The sequence below is a fragment of the Lepeophtheirus salmonis genome, chromosome 7 (genome assembly GCF_016086655.4).
Source record: "Lepeophtheirus salmonis chromosome 7, UVic_Lsal_1.4, whole genome shotgun sequence".
In the NCBI taxonomy this organism is placed as follows: domain Eukaryota; kingdom Metazoa; phylum Arthropoda; class Copepoda; order Siphonostomatoida; family Caligidae; genus Lepeophtheirus; species Lepeophtheirus salmonis.
In genome coordinates, this window is record NC_052137.2 from 26,650,625 (window position 1) to 26,660,272 (window position 9,648).

Consider the following 9,648-nt stretch of genomic DNA (forward strand, 5'->3'; position numbering starts at 1 on the left):
AAAAAAAACAACAACAACAAACAAACATAATACTATATACGATTGCCATAGTTGATAATATTGTAGAGAAAAACGCGTGCGAGGAGGAGGGGGGAAAAAAGACATATGGTATCATTGTTTAAAATACTGATGTGATTATCATCTGCCTGCTTTATTATGATTTTTGAGGGTATAACTAATGTATTTATTAGCAAAAATTTTAATGAAGATATACTACGTATAATTGACTTCGACGTTTTTTATCCGTTACAGTAGATTTGAAAACGTCACACTCCATGAAATTGTAATTCATTATGAACCTTATTCTCAGAATAATAGCTAATGAAACGACAAAGTAGAGTATTTGAAATATATTTGAAGCTCAAAGTTTAAAAAAGAAGGCTTTAATTAAATATAATCTACATACTAAAAAATAAACCATTAAACATTTAAGTTAAATATACAAAATTAAACAATTAAAATCATATAACTATTAATAATAATAAATTATAAGTACATAATATTGAAATAATAGATTGATCCAAATAATATTTTCTTGTTCTGACATCGGAATTCAGTTAAATATGTCATAACTTTAGGTTGCAATACACAAGCGAGACGTGGAGTTTAATCAAAAAGATAATCACCCCTCTTCTTCGTGTGGAAGTTGCTATATACAATTGTGCACAGGATAGATATATCTCTACCGATGAGATCTAACTAATTATTAATAATAAAGTAAATGTCAAAATCATAAAATTAGACAATAAATATACTAATAAAAATTTTTTATAAATAAATTCATCGTAAAGATTTAGAGCAAAAGCTAATTATGTAGTAATGTCCGGCGATATTACTCCCTATTAAGAGCATCAAAAAGATTTCCCCCCGTTATTTAGGTATGCTTATATAACAACATACTATTATCATGATGGATATACACAATTGTTAATTATAATGCAACACCCAATGTAACTACCCTCGTTGTTGTGACCATTTAAACAGTTGTTTTTGCCTTTTATGAGTTTTCTGAACACCATTTCTTGGAGCCCATCAACCATAGCTAAGCCTTTAGTGATAAAAAGTAATATTTATTGACTATGTAATATTGGAAAACCTAATTATCATACCCAAGTCTTAAAGCGAAGTAAGTAGTCTCAGACAAACTAGTTGCAAACCATCCAAAGCTACTACCCCCGTGTTGTGACCATTTAAGCAGTTGTTTTTGCCCTTTACTGAGTTGTGTATCATAATTCTTGATATGTTTAGCTAAAATAGAATCATATTTTATGGTTAGATTTAAAAAAAAAATTGAATACTTACTGTGAGATAGTACAAAATTCAGAGTTCCATTTCGATATTCGTAAATACTTTTTACTGATAACTTGATCATCATTTGGTGTGGATGACTCAAAACATTTTTATATGTATTTCTATATATGTCATCAGTACCAACATCCTCCATTAATTTAATGATGGTTCCTCGGGAACCAATATGTTTACCCTTGTATTTCTCCATAAATTTTTTGAACGTAGATGATTAGCAATGGATAAGGTTATATTACATGCAATAAGCATCGTTGTTAGATCAAAGTTAAAGTCTGACTTGATGTATTCATCGTCAAATTGATTTTATAGATGAATATCCATACTCTTGTTATGAGATGAGGATAATGAGTGGCGTGTAATTCTAGACAGGGGACTAAAGGCACATTTATATCGACAAATCCGACAAACCATCTGTTTCTCATCCGGTAAGTATTTTCCAAATTCCTGGGCCTCCATTTTCATAAATCCAGACAGAAGGCGACGTCATTTTGGGGATTTTATTCAGTTCTCTATCGACTATCACCATCTCATATTATATTAATATTGAATAATAAAGGCGGGAATGATAACGTTCATGATTGATAGAAGAGGATGTATATTATTTAATCAATGATGCCATAAGTAATTCTTCTTTTCTCCTCGCACGCTTTTGTATTCTTACCAAAATTATCACCCTTAACGATTGCATAGCCAACCCCAATGCAAATGCATCGGCTGACGTAAAATTACGTGGCTTAGATATTTTTTTCTAATTTTTTCAAAAATATTAACATTGCTTGTGCTGTCCAGGATGCAAAGACCTGCCCCAAATTGTGTCAGGCTGCCCTCATGCCCTCAAACTCAGTCCAATTTATTGCATTTTGTAGGATATTAAGGCTCGGAAGGACGCCTCAGACAAACGGTTACGAAATTCAATGATGACTATAAAAAACAAGAACATGATCAGGGTTATAAAGAGCTTTGTTGAAGAGGACAACAGGGTGAGTGTAGAAGAAAATCATTTTGTTATTATACCGGCCCTATAGATTCTAAAAGATAATTTTGTTCTTTCAAAATGTGCAGCAAGATTGATGCAAAAAAATAGACTGAAGTTACATAATAGAGACAATTTGATGTGCAAAGGCTTTCAAAAATACTTATTTTGAAATAAAAAGGCATTTCTTGACACAATTATCACTAAGAACGAACACAATTTTGCTTTCTTTACCCTAGAATAAAACAAAAAACAAACAGCATACAATATATCTCAATGGACTCAAGGGACCCCAAGAAAAAGCAGATGATACTCACTTGGTTTGATAACAAAGGACTTATCTACAAACATTATGTTCCACTTGGAACCAATGTGAATTTATCCTATTTGTGCAAGCTGATCTCCAGCTTTATGATAACTGTTATGTCCAAAAGGCTTGTCATAGCTAATTAGGAGTGGTTCTTGCACCTAAGGAGTCCATCACTGCCCGGTACATCCGATTGATTGATCAGTCCCGCCTCCTATGCACCTTAACTGGGGTCAGCGGACTTCTTGGTGTTCCCAAAGTACATACGGGCCCTGGCTGGTATCCTCAATTGCTTACAATACTGTCCCAGACAGAGTGTGAGGGTGTGTTCAAAAACTATCGCGATGGATGACTACGAGACAGCTTTTAACAAATGGATAGAGCGCTGTGACAAGGTTATCCAGAGAAATGGGGATTATGTAGAAAAGTAATGTGTTATAAAGTGTTTTTTTTTTAAATCCAAGTAGTATTGCTTATCTAAGTTCATTTGCATTTTTACTCGCTATTTCTCTTAGTAGACCAAACACAACAGCTGTCTAAAATTTGTCAAGATAAGAATTTTTATTTTCGATCTGATTAACAAAGCCGATTGCCATAGTAAAAATCATAATCTCATTTTATTTCTATGTTACATACCTGTTATTTAGACGGACACCCAGGGCCAGTTTTTGCGTAGATTGGAACCTAGGGTATAGATAATTGTTATGGTAATTTCTTCTTCTTTTTTATAAGATAGATTTCGATTCTTATTTTCTTACAAATTAAAGTACCGGCATCTTAGAAATTTTTGATGGTTATATTTCAGAAAAAATGCTGATATGATCTCTACTTTAGAATTAATTTATTAAATGACCTATATTTTAGGATTTTTTTTTAAATGATCCTTCTTGATTTTTTTCAGAATTTTCTAATTATAGAAAATACATTTTAAATCTCCATTTTACGAAATATATATATATATATATATATTTTTTAAATAAAATATAAATCCTTTATAATTTTTATTTCAACATCCAGTTATAATTTTTGAGTTTAATTAAAGCCGGCAAACAGTTCCTAAAATCGACACTTTAGATACTTAAATTAGTTTTGTATGATCCAAAGGACGGACATAGATATATGAGTATGGAAAATATATTGTATACATATCCATTGATAACAAATTTCATCAAAAAATAAAATTATTGATGTTATCTACGTTTTATGTTAAAATCCAAACATATTAAACCACTTCAAATATTTTAAATTTAGATTTTTTTCTTCCTTTTTTCTAATTATGTAAATGGATTATCGTAAATCTTTTACTATAATGAAAAATAGCAATTAATCATTCACAGTAATGAAAAATATAGATTGTCATACGCCATAAAATAATGGTTAAGAAATAAACTAAGCATGAAGAATAAAAAGGAGGCAGTTTTTGTCCTTCACGTTAGATTTCACGAATCCATCAATGTTGGGTTTCTAACATTTCGTTCTAGAGTAAAATCACTCGAAGAAATCACAATTCCATTCATAGAATTAAAGAATTCATTTCTATTTGATCGCCTTATTGAAAATATCCTTCCACTTAAAATTTCTAGATTACTTACTTGGACAGGTTTTGCTATAGTTTTACATTGCATTCAGGGTAAGCATCGAAGTGGAAAACCTGTATTGGTAGTCGGACATACATAATTCATAATATCATTGGTCTATCATGTTGAATCTTTTTCTGGATTACAAAATCCTGTCAATCATGGATGTCATGTATTTTCGGCTGTAATGTTTCTAAAAAAAACAACGATTTATGGTTATATGGATATCACAAGCTTATTTTAAAAGAAGATGATTGGATAAGGAGCTATGGTATTATAAGTAAGAATGAAATGGATGTTGAATAGGTAAAATAGATTAATAAGCTTATGGCTAAAGATATTTTCACTCCTTTACCTAAAATCCTGAATATGTGTTCATCTTTGATGAAGATTCTAAGGTTGATTAAAATGGTTTCTTATATTGGTAAAATATAAGTATCTCTTAACCAGATAGTTTTTTTGGGATACACATTATCAACTGATATGGGTTGGAGGTCGCTTTAATAACTTCCAGATATTACTATCTTATACCCGATGTCCTAACCTAGTTTCAAATCGATTATATTTGCTATGTTTCTGATTGAATAGGAACATGCAAGACTAATTCACCATGATCTTGCCACAACCTTGGCATAACCCTGTTTTTGTTATTGGGTCATTCGAGGAAGACAATTAGATAATTTCCTATTTCTTAAGTATGTTAGATGTGAACGTTTTTAGCCAAACTGTTGTATACAAAATGGTTGATTAACATATCACAAGAGTGTACATATGTGGTCCTCTGTTTGCAAAATTTGAAATTGAATTTTATTTATTGACTTCCCAACTAGAACTGTGCATCACAAACTGCCTCTTGGTTTAGTTGCCTCCAGAATTTTCTGAAGATGCAATTACTCTGTCAATACTTATCACTAGTTTTAAAATCCCCTTTTAAAAATATCCTTATTTTTTTTGTGTTAAACTTTTACAAATAGTAAAATTTGGTAACATCAACAACATATAAATGTTTTGTAAAAAAATAAATTATGGAAATCCTAAATTGTTTATCCCATGATTTTAACGTTGGGTCACTTTGAAGCAGTGATTAAGTATAATAAATGAAACATGTCAGTCTCGTTAATAAAGTATTTATTTCCTATATAAATATTATATAATTGAAATTTATTATGTTATTTTATTACTTAATACTTTTGCTATATATCTAATGGTTAATAATAATTATTCTTCAAAATAGGATTTTTGGCTATTTTCTAACAATATAATAAACGTCCTGATATTGACTGGTATAAATTTATCTTGACAATTTATTTATATATACCTTCAAACATATATTAAGAGAAAAAAAGTTACATATTACAGCAAGTTTTCCTTCCTAATTTTTTTTTAGATGAAAAATACTAGATAAGATTCATTCATAGCCAAGGCTAGTCAAGTTTGTCTTCCATTAAAATTACTCTTTGTTTGAAACGGCTATCTTGCTAACATTATTTAATGGGGGTCCAATTGATAAATCTATACATATTTTCTATTCTAATCAATTTTTTGATCACTACTTTCCTTTTGGATCGAGTAAAACAAAAAACGACAAAGTCTCAACAAGATGAATGAAAAATATGTTTGTAAATAATATTTCAACTATAAAATTACCAGTTATATTCTACATCCTAATAAAAGTTTCGTAACTCAACAGGTAGTTATAAATGTAGTATATTTATGAATATTATGCCCCTAGAATATGTAGACAAACGAAAACAACCAATTGTGATAAGACAAAACAAATGCTTTCAAATGATAAAAGTGCGTCTAATTACTTGTAAAATATAAAATGGATCAAAAAGTATTTTTTTTAGTTATATGGGATTGGAAAATATTTTGACATCAGCCCAAGTTTAATAAAGGTGGGTCAAGGAAAAATAATTTCGTATTTTTCACTTTATTTCAATGCTTTATCAGAGTATTCCAATCAGCCGATTTAAGCCAAGTATGGCCGGTTCTATTTTATAACTTGTTGCGAACGAGAATCCAACTTCATGATACCCTTTTCGTAAAAGCCCTTATCCCAATTGTCAAAAAGCTTGAACAACGAATTTTCACAGTTCTCTATTGAAGCCAAATTTGTACCCCAACCGAGTTGGTTATATACGAGAAAGGGAGTTCATCATTTGGTGCTAGGTCCAGACTGTAGGTGGATAGTAAGGGATAATAATTTCTTTCCCATCCGAGCTCCTTGAACTTCTAGCGTGTCATGAAAGATGTGTGTGGCAAGGAAGTTGTCTTGATGATGTCTTGTTGTCTCCTATTCACGAATACTGGCTGCTTCTGTTCGATTGCCAGTTACAAAAAGTCAAGTTGTTCACAATAGAGGGAAGAATTGAGAAGAGAAAAAAATCGCTCGAATCACTTTTATACAACACAGATCGTCCGTATACATTACAAATTTTCTTGGTCACTGTGGATGCATTTTTTTCTTTCGGGTAGTAAATATGTAAAAAAACAGCGAGTTTCTTTCCTTGAGACCTCTATACTCGACGTGCAATAATTCGCGACTGAACAAGCCAAGCGCAATACTATCATAAGATCTCAGTGGCCAATTGTGATCACCTCTTCGAGAGATAGTAAGTTTGGGGAACTTTTCCCGTAAAATAACTATGGGTTATTTGCTTGTGTAGTAAGTAGCGCTATTTTGCTGAAAGTAAACGTTGTCCACATCATTACTATACAATTCTAGCCATACAATCCTTAGTCAACTCTCGATAACTTAATAAATTCACCTTAACTGTTGCTCCAGCCTCCAAGATCTTGTGATTTAACGCCTTCAGACTTCTTCCTTTGGTGTCACCAGAAAGATAAGGTCTATGCCAACAGCCCAGCGTCGATTCAAGACCTCAAAATGGAATTCGGGAAGCAATTGAGGGCATACTTTGTGATTTGGTGATGTACAATTTCATAAAAAGGATACAGTCCATTTAGCCGATATTGTTTTCCATTATAAATGTCATACCTTATACTCTTGACATTGAAATAAATATTCGATCAGATATCTCAAAAAATGCAATTTTCTTTGAATATCAAAATAACACTTTTTATTGTAAAACCCTTTATATGTTACTGAAGTAGTATGAATATGCACTTGCTATTTCAGATGTCAAATATGAAAATAATTACTTGGACGATAAAAATCAACCCGCACACAGTTAGTCATAATTAGAGTGTAATTCCAGAGTCCGGTTGAGTTCAAAATTTCAATGATTGAAGTCTTGTTGAGTTCGAGTAAGGCGATGATACTCATATTTGACTTCAAATTTCTAATATAGGCATCGAGTTTGCTATCAAGAAATAAAAGAAATAAGCTAAGTTGCTTATTAATGGGATGTACACATACGTATACTTCATCCAATACCAAGGGCTCACGATTAGGCATAAATAAAATATATTATTTCAAAAAGTTGAGGCATCAGTTTTGATAATTATTGAATTATTTAAACTTTAATATTATATTAATCGAGGCTACTATGAAGATTAATGAGCATATCTCCTATATTGTAATTAATACTGTTTCTCCTGCTAGGAGCTATATACCTGTTGGGGTTTTAGTAGTTTGCTAAACCAGATAGAATGTCACTCTCTCGAGCACTAAGTACTGGGAGAGGGGAAGGATTATAATATGGGATTGACCAGGAGATTGTATATTTAATGGACTCATTATTAGAATGTTATAATATAATAAAGTTTTGTAAACAGTATAATAATCAGTCGTCATCATTATTCGATTATTCTAAACATAACAAGGCGCAGTTTAAAGGATTTTGAAGATTGAGTTAACCGAAAGATTCAAGAATGCCTACGAAGGGTGAATTAGGAGAAGAAAATCGACCTTTGATAGAGAATGTCAAAATGTTAGAAGGAAATCTAACATCGGTCAATGGAATTAAGAAGGATGATCCGACAATAAGGATGATGGTTATCTTGATGGAACTGCAATGCGAGCTCGTGAAGATTCTATCAGAAGAGATGAAAGGCAACGTGAAATGGTAGAAAGAATGTTTAAATATTTTAATTGTAACAATTATGACCAAATCGAAGAACGACCTTTGGAGGAAGAAGGATTCACAAGAATATATCAAGAAATGAAAATACTTATAAAATCTCCACCTCAGCTTGAAGAAAACATAGGTATATAAAATTTTTGTAAATTGGAAGACTTTATAGGATAACTTTGAGTTAGCTCTTGGATTTGGGGATCAGAATGAAATAAACAAAAAGGTAGTTTTAAGTTATTGAGTTGTTCTGAAATGCTGGGTAAGATAGAGCATGCCATGTTAATCGAAATGGATGGAGAAAATTCTTTAAAAGAAATCATGGATCTTATTGAAAATTACCTAAAGAAGCAAATTAAAATAGCATCAGAACGGGTCAAGTTAGGGGGGAAGGAAGCAGAGTTAAGCTGAGTGCTTTGGTTCATTTTATACAACTTTATGTTGCAAAGCAAAAAATGCTGGATTAAGGGAGACGACATTTGAAGACTTGATATCTGCACTAATTATCATTGGAATAAATAGTGAAGAAACGAAAAATACCTGTTGTCTAAATCACCTGAATCACTTTTAAAGGTTATATCCATTTGCCGAAGCGAAAAAAATGGTCAAAATTCAGGAGGAAGCTTTTGCAAGAAAATCAAGTTCGATATCAAGTTTAAAAAATAATCATAAAAAGGAGCAGATAAGAGAAACTCAAAGATGCTCTGATTGTGGAAGAAATTATCATAGAAAGGGAGAAAAATGTCCTGTACCGGGTGTCCGGAAAGTCCTGACTGATTTCTAACTTCCAACTTCATTAAGATCTACAAGGACTAAAAGTAGAGATATAGAGAAATGTTTATAATAAAAAAACTTTGGTTGGTTATAATCTATAATATGTTTTTAACAATTTGGCCTTTAGCTTCCATAACAGCCACAACACGGGGGCAAAAGGAGGAGCAGGTGTTCTTGATGTAGGTGGGGTCCATCTTGGCCCAGGCCTTGGTGATACTGGCCTTGAGAGCTTTGGTACTGCTGTGGCGTTTTTGCAAGCCTGCCTCTCAATGTGCGCCCATATGCTGAAATCCAAGGGGTTCAGGTCGGGGGAGGAGGGGGGACAGAAGTCCTTAGGCCAGAATTCCACATTCTCCTTCAACCACTTCTGGGTGTTATTGGCTGTGCGTGCGGGTGCCCCATCCTGCTGGAAACACACCCTCTTGCCAGGATACTCCTTCCTGATCCATGGGACCACCTTGGTATTGAGCACCTTGATGTAGTCCTCCAAGGTGAGCCTGTAGCCCTCTCGGAAGAAGACTGGAGGCATGGCTTTACCATCTGAGCCAACAACTCCAAGCATCATGATGCTGGCTGGGTGCTTGGTCATGGACACATATTTCTCAGATCCCACATAACCATTAAGGCAAATGTAGCGATCATTTTTGCGGTTGAAGACTGGATCCACTGTAA

The 9,648-nt window shown here is 32.6% G+C and overlaps 1 long non-coding RNA gene across 1 annotated transcript; it reads right to left on the bottom strand.

Annotated features, from left to right (window-relative positions):
* Positions 1–335: 335 nt before the first annotated feature.
* On the bottom strand, positions 336–1,992 carry LOC139906022 (uncharacterized). The gene is made up of 3 exons (XR_011781213.1): positions 1,303–1,992; positions 1,110–1,248; positions 336–1,048 (listed from the first exon to the last, which is right to left on the bottom strand). It is a non-coding gene; the product is annotated as an uncharacterized lncRNA (long non-coding RNA).
* Between the last annotated feature and the right edge of the window lie 7,656 nt (positions 1,993–9,648).